At 44.8% G+C, this 7,176-nt stretch overlaps 1 protein-coding gene across 6 annotated transcripts in view; it reads left to right on the top strand.

Moving 5' to 3' along the window:
* Window positions 1-1,341: 1,341 nt before the first annotated feature.
* Window positions 1,342-7,176, top strand: part of FOXN3 (forkhead box N3) — a 174,648-nt gene continuing 168,813 nt past the window's right edge. For 2 of the 6 annotated variants that reach the window (XM_017728985.1, XM_017728981.1), the window contains exon 1: window positions 1,342-1,591. The gene's annotated coding sequence lies outside the window, so the exon portion shown is untranslated. The remainder of the gene's footprint in view (window positions 1,592-7,176) is intronic. The other 4 variants (XM_008629699.2, XM_008629697.2, XM_017728983.1 and 1 more) reach the window with 3 other exon arrangements.

The following is a 7,176-nucleotide window of genomic DNA, read 5'->3' as shown; positions in this document are numbered from 1 at the left end:
AATTTCCGAAGCAGAACCACCTGCTCAGAATGGCTCAAACAATGTGCTACATCCAGGCAAAGAAAATACTTTCCTTAGGAAAGTGATTGCAATTTAGCTCCATGAGAGGTATAGGTGTGGGGTGATGCCCTAATGTGATGTTTGACTGGTGTAGCTTGGCTGTCCTGGGATGTGCAGAGAACTTGAATATGGGAGCTGTCCTGTCCTGTAGTGGGGAGACACAGAAATTGTGTATCGCCCTCTTTAAAGCCATGATCGTGATTATGGGATGAGGCAAAGAGATTTATATAAGCCATTCTCATTAATGCCAGTGGGAATTACTCAGAGCTATACAAGCGCATCACAGTAAGAATGTGCCTTGGCAGTTCACTATTAATATTTGAAGATATTGCAAGCAAAGTCTCCTTCTCTGAGTCAAGCGGGCAAAAATTAGAGATTTGGCAGGGGGGTCAGGGAGGGAAAATTCTGTTATTTTAGTCTTTGGAGAGGCTATAGAAAGGTGAACCATTCGTACATACAGATCCTCAAATACAAGGAATTGCACGTGTATGTGGTCTGTTAACTGTTCCCATGGTTATAACTGCAGATATTTAGCTACTGTCTGCTGGTTACTGATGGGCAAGAGCCCACCTCTTTTTAGGAGCTGCTGACCATCTCTGCTGACCCACTCAGGGCTAGGGCTCACCATGGGGCAAGAAAGGCTGGTCCCATTCTGCTTGCAGTTACATGTTGTACTGAAACAAGATGGGCAGACTCTAGGCAGCAGAAGCAAGGCATAAGCAAAATCAGAATTTGTGATTTTAGTCTTGTGAAATATCTCAGAGAGCTTGATTCTTTTGAAGCGGCCATCAAAGTGGGTAGAAAGGACTGTGTATTTATGTGAGGTACAGTGAAAGGCAGACATTGACTTCTACTTGATGTTTCTGAGTTAGTCATTATTCCTCTGTTTGGTTTGTATCAGTAACAAGCTTTCAAGTTGGTTTCTTCATAGTTTGGCTTTTTTTTTTTTGGCTTAAGTTGGCATGATGTTTCAGTCTTAAAACGTGAGTTCCAGTAGGAACTGTTATTGTGTTTACGGGTCCTGTCCTGCAATTTACCTGGTACAGCCATGCAGATGCCTTCTCCACCCTCCTTCCATGGATGGCAGGCCTGGGGCTGCAGCTGGTAGCTGTGTGGTGCTGTGGTGCTTGTCCAGTCCCTGTAAGAACTGTGGCTAGTTGTTGCCATGCTGTTTAAACTAATTTTCTTTATTATTATTAGCATTATTTACGTAACTTTTAATGGAAAAACCATTCCACCTAAACAAGATAAAGTAAAATTTACTATTCCTGACAGATGTTGACAACTTTGGAACAATGCAGGACACGCTGATTGCATCCGTGCAGTGCCACTGGCTTGGAAGAAGGTTCACCAAAGCAGACGAGTCCTGCCTGTCACCCTGTGGATGATAAATGCCGGAGGTGACCTTTATAACAGCACGTTTCAGGTGACAGTCCAGCTGGAAGCCCAGGGTTCCCTACCGACAGGTCCTTGCTCTCATGGCTGCACAAGTTGAAGTTCATCAGTTTTCACATACCCAGCAAATGAACCGGTGAGGTAGAAGTCGGTGCTATGGATGGCTTGGTGCAAACCACCTTCAGGACTTTTATAGAAAGTCCAGGGTCCTGGAGATCATCAGTGGCTACATGTAACACTGAGGATGATTGTGGGTACCCTCAGCTGAAAGCAGAGGATGAAACTAGAGGACAGCCACAGAGAAAGCGCATTTCTCTCTTTTAGCTTAGCAGTGGCCAAATCCTGACCCAATGTCTATACCTCTTGTCACCCGTATATGGCAGGGACTCTGATAGGGTTTAGCAGCACAATGGTATGTGCTGTTTTGATACTTCAACAGAGATAACAGAATGCCTAAATAAATCCTGTTTGATGCTTAAATAGGGATTTCATCCTGCTGTGTCTGTAGGCAGATACCAAACAGAGTTTATAATTCACTGTCCAAGAATGTGATCCTTCCTTTCACTTTTTTTTTTTGCATTCCAGCTTGCAGTATTTTAACTAGGTAGAAATTATGGAAATAAAGAACATAGTCACATAGTAGTCATACAGAATAAAGTTAGCAGATAATTAGGTGTTGGAAAGCATGGACCTAAGAAGGTCCAGTTACTTCCTTAATACTGTTATTTAATTGGACATTAAAAAGTAGAAATTCTTGAATGTTCACTGATTTCCTGTTACTAAAAACCAGTCAGGCCATGTGAGGGTGCATGTCTCCCGTGCCTTGCTATGTGGCAACAGTTAGAGGGTAAAACTCCCTGAACACCCCGCCACTGTTACCATCTCTGCTGCTTAACAGCTGTTAGCACCAGCTGGGCCCAGCCAGGAGCACCACACTTCTGAGGCCAGAGCAGCTTTTAGACTGCAGCTAAAACTTCTACTACTTTTACTATTCCTCCTCCTCCTAGCTGGAGTGACTGAAGCCAAGCCAGGCTGCCGGAGGCTGTCTGAAGTGTGCTTCCCTCCTGAGTGCAAGCATGGGCCAGGAGTTGGAGCTGGGGACAGCTGTGAGCACCAGGGAGAGATCCCAGGTGAGGGCAGCTGGGTTGTTGGAAAGAGAAAAAGATATTTTATTCCAGCAGCTAAAACCCTTTTGTATTTTGGTTTCTCTTAGCAGCTATCCAAAACATTTGGGAGAAAAGCTGTCTCTTTATTAAATATTTAACACCCTTGCCTTCAGCTGTGGGCTGAGAAAGCTCCCAATCCACATGTGAGTCACCAAGAACTCCTCCAACAGAAGAAGAGGAATTCCAGACTGGAGATTGCTAGAAGAAAAAAAAAGTTTGCTGATCTGGAAAAAGTCCAAAAATGGTTCACATCTTTTGTATATCATAAAGTGAGCACTGCAGTCAGTCTGGTGTGTATGTGGACAAGGAGTCATGGAGTCCCAGATCTGAAGTGGAGAAGCTCTCATTATGCTGGGAGCATCACACCCTATATAATAGAAATGAGAAGTACACTCAGTAACTGGTCTTTTATTAAATGCTGTCTGCATTTGTATCCTGACATGCCGGAGGTGACAAGGTGTTGATCACTGCTTCCTGTAGTAGTTTGTTCCATTGGTGAATTAGTGCTAGTTTTAATCAGTTTGGCTTTTACCTCCATCCATCCATTAGCACACATCTCTCGGCAAAGCCAGGAGATCCATGATTTGGAGGTGCCCAGCTCTCTCAGGATGACAGTCTGGGATTCATGTTCAGAGAGGAGGAGTGCAGGCTCCTGCAAAAAGAGCGTATGGTAACAAATGGTGTGATAAGAACGAGTTGTGATAACAAGAAAGGTCACGACTATCCTAGCGCTGCTGGTGGTGAGCGCTGTGCTTACGTGTACTGTGCAGGCATGGAGCGTGTGATCAACTCTGCTTTTTATTTCTGTTAAAGTGACAGGAACTGAATGAATAAAATAAGATTAAACTTTTTTAGCATGTTTCTCCCTTTGGCCAAATTATTTTGTCAACATCCCAATGAATTTTTCAGCTGCAGAGATGTGTCGATCTCTGCCCCATAGCCAATTACAGAGGCATCTCCAGCAGTGGTTTTACACCTCTTACCACTGTGGACCACTTAAAAATTTTTACTGGTGATGTGGGTTCCTCTTATAGCAAACTTATACCTCCTGACAAGAGGTTTACTTCTCCCATTACTATTTGCAGATACTTAAATGGGGTTCACGGTATATAACAATATTTTCACTGGTTAAAAACCATTGGTCTGTGACACAGGTAGTTTCTGTGCACCCTGAGATCACTCCTACAGGGAGTGGCCACTAAACATTTTCTTAGGCCATAGGCTCTGAGTACTTTAAAGCAACTTCTTGTAGCTTATGTGCCTGATTCTTATTTCAAAGCAATGTTTCTATATTGTCTTGTTTTGAGCTTATGCCTGATTTAAGATTATGAAAGGAAGATCCTTTTTCTTCTGGCTGTTGAGCTTAGAAGTGCACACCTTATAGCCTCACCACCTAGCCCTGCATGGTGCCTGTTGGAAGGTGAGGGGTGACACCAGTAGCATGTGTTAATAACACATCCTCAGCTGGGCAGCACTGACTGGCCAACATAGTCTGGTACAAGTCACCTGGCTCCCTTGACCAGAACCTCTGCCTTGTGCAGGTGGGACCTGCGCAGCCACCTTTTGTGTGGGCCTGCTTTTTGGGTAGAAAAGGTTAATAGATTTGACTCTTTCTGTAGCTGGCCTGTGCTGTGTCCCCCTATCTGGGAGGAGTAAATGAGGTTGTCAAAAGTCAGTTTGAACGTTAGAGACTGAAAGCGGTCAGATTCAATGGGCATTCTGCAAATAACTGGAGACAAGATGATCAGGAGATGGTTTGTACCAGCATTATCAAAAATATTAAGACCCTTTTAATAAAACTCATTGACCAGGTGTGCTGCATTGTGTACCTGGATGAACATGTATGTAAGGACTCCTAACCAGGAAGAGCTGGTGTGGCCATCCACCTGTGCCTGAGCTGGCTGACACAGCTGGCAACCCCATTCCCTACCCATTGCTCAGATTGCCCAATACCGCAATCGCCAGCTCTTTGATGAAAGGCAGGTTCATGTATCAGATTGTTGAGCATTAGGGATAGGGGATTAGATTTGCAGTGTAATCTTTCTGTAACATGCCTCTTGATCCAGAGACTGTGCTTTATAAAAGAGCTCTTTTCTCTCTGACATTGTGGAGGCCTGCTCAGGGACAACTATCTTCTACCTTCATTTGGAGATAGTAAGGCTGCTGCTGACCTGATGTTCGTGAAGGTCACAGCTGCACCAGGCAAAATTAGTTCTGTGCAGGACAGTTAAGTAGATTGGATTTTCTCAGTTGTAGCTGATTTGCTTTCATCTGGGTTCCTCTTGCAAAACCATTTAAAGTCCATTCCCCTCTGCCCCCCACTGCCTATTTATGGGAAAAGATTGGAAGGAGGATATTCCTGCCTGGGGTCCAATTCTGCTTCAAGCCCTATTCTTATATCTTTCCAGGAAAGTGTCTACAGAGGCTGGGGCAGGCTGTGTAATCACTCTGGAGCCTTGGGTTGTATTTCATCCCATCATGAATGTTGTAGGGCCAGGCAGGATGGTCTTCCTCTGTGCCAGCTGATTGTAGCTTTGCACTGTCTGCTTTGGATCCAAAACCCCGCTGGGACTCTTCTGTAGATTTCTGGTAATGTCGCTGCAATTTTAACTGAGTCCCTTTCCAGTCCAGCTTTTTTCTGGAGCCTGATGAAGCCAGGTAATCTGGGTCAAAATGCATCAAAGCCCATGTCTTCTAATCAAGAAAAAAAAACTTCTGAATTGAGCACCAGATTTGGCCGGTTATGTCTGGCCACTAGGAAACCTGTCAGCTACCTGGCTGTGCTGGTAAAACATGACATATGGTTGTGCGTGGGAAGCCCGTTCCTTGTGAGCATGGTGAGGTACAAGAGGGAGAGTGATTTTCACCTGGCTGCATTTTACTTCAGTGGCTTTGCCAACGGGATGTAATTATGGTGGATCTTTGCCTGCTGCCTCAGGTTACAAAGCAACCACTGATGGAAAAGACCTCTCGTTTCCAGGCATCCTCTTCTTTTCAGTCCTTTTTATTGTAAGGTTTGGTGAAACCTGAAGTCTGCAGAAATTGTTGCCTGCTGCTTTTGGGAAGAGAGAACTGGAGGTTGTGGCGGACAACTGACAGAGTGAGGGCTCTGTGACACTGATGACAGACTGTGTGATCCCAGTTCATCTTCACAGTGTGAATGGGGAAAATTCATAGGTAGATTTGCCTGAGGGCCTGGCAGGGGCATGTGGTGTGTGAAAGGGTTATTTCCTTCTTTGCAAAGTCACCTTCAGCCTGTCAAAAATCTTTGCTGCCTGGGACTATATGGAAAAAGGGAGTATGGAGACAATTGAAGTAAAGGAGAGGTATTCTATGGTATGTTCCCGCCTCCCCAAAACTGTAGCTGATCAGAGTTTAAAGGAGATGAGCTTTAATTGCTCCTGGAGCTTCATGTCTGTCCTCTCTGGATACCAGAACAGTGCTGGCAGCACTTTTGGATCCTGAGGAGTAGGGTCCAGCCTGCCTGGGAGAAGCAAGAGGGCCATGGAGAGCAGGTGTGTGCCCCAGTCCATGTGTGCCAAGCAGGTCTCTTTGACCTGGTTGCTCTGATCAGCTGTATTAACACAGACTGTTACAATACAGCTGATCTGGGCCTGTGGCGTTCTGCAGACTGACCTGGAACTGATGCAGGAGTGTCCTAGTGTACAAACTGTTGAAAAAGAGAAGCACTAAAACAAGATTTTTGTATTTCATTTTCTTTTCTGAAAGCTTTGCTCACTAACCCGTCCTGTACTGCATTGAAAACATGTGATAATCTCCATTTGTCTTTGGCATTTTCTCTTGCTTTTTATTGGCATCTCCTCTGATGTTGTGACAGTATGTCCTGTGCTGGATTACAGGTATAAATACTGCTTTGGGATTGGGCTTTTTAGTCAACATGCATTTGGGAAAGGTGTTAGTGGCTGTCGAGGGGGCAGTGTGCAGCCTGTGAAGGTGCAGTAGTTGGAAACATCAGCATCCTTTGTGTCTGTGTTTCAGAATAAGTCTGAGGCATGAGGATTTTAGGTTTTCTATTCAGACAGTATTACATTAGGAATATGAAGTATTTGACAGTTCTCTTACATTTACTCTTCTAATGTCAAAATGTGTCACATCTGGTATTAATTGGTGGAAAATTATGGCTTTAATTTACCAATTTGATTGTCTGGGAAAATTGAAGAGAGTGTAACATAATAAATGAATGCCTATTAATCTTTAAAATTTGTCTGTTTACTATCTGCTAAAGCAGCCTGTTATGTGGTGCTTTCTGGAGGTACTATTACTCATGGAGAGGAATTCCTACCTGGGAGGGCCATGGCCAAAGTGTATCAGGGTCACTAAGGTGAGGATACGGCTGCAGAAGTCCTGGGCCAGTGATAGCTCAGACACCCACCTGAGGAAGGGTCTCCTCCAGGGAGGCAGGAGGCTGCCATTTGTTATTAACCCTGTGGAGGTGCAGGCACCCCGTCCCCATTCCCAGGTGTGTGCCAGCCTGTTCCACACAGTCCTGGGTGTGGGGCAGGAGCAGCAGCACAGGGACATGGCCTTTGCTCTT

This window comes from Corvus brachyrhynchos, unplaced genomic scaffold (genome assembly GCF_000691975.1).
Source record: "Corvus brachyrhynchos isolate BGI_N302 unplaced genomic scaffold, ASM69197v1 scaffold1, whole genome shotgun sequence".
In the NCBI taxonomy this organism is placed as follows: Eukaryota; Metazoa; Chordata; class Aves; order Passeriformes; family Corvidae; genus Corvus; species Corvus brachyrhynchos.
Note: the sequence above shows the minus strand (reverse complement) of the source record. Positions and strands in the feature narration are given on the sequence as shown.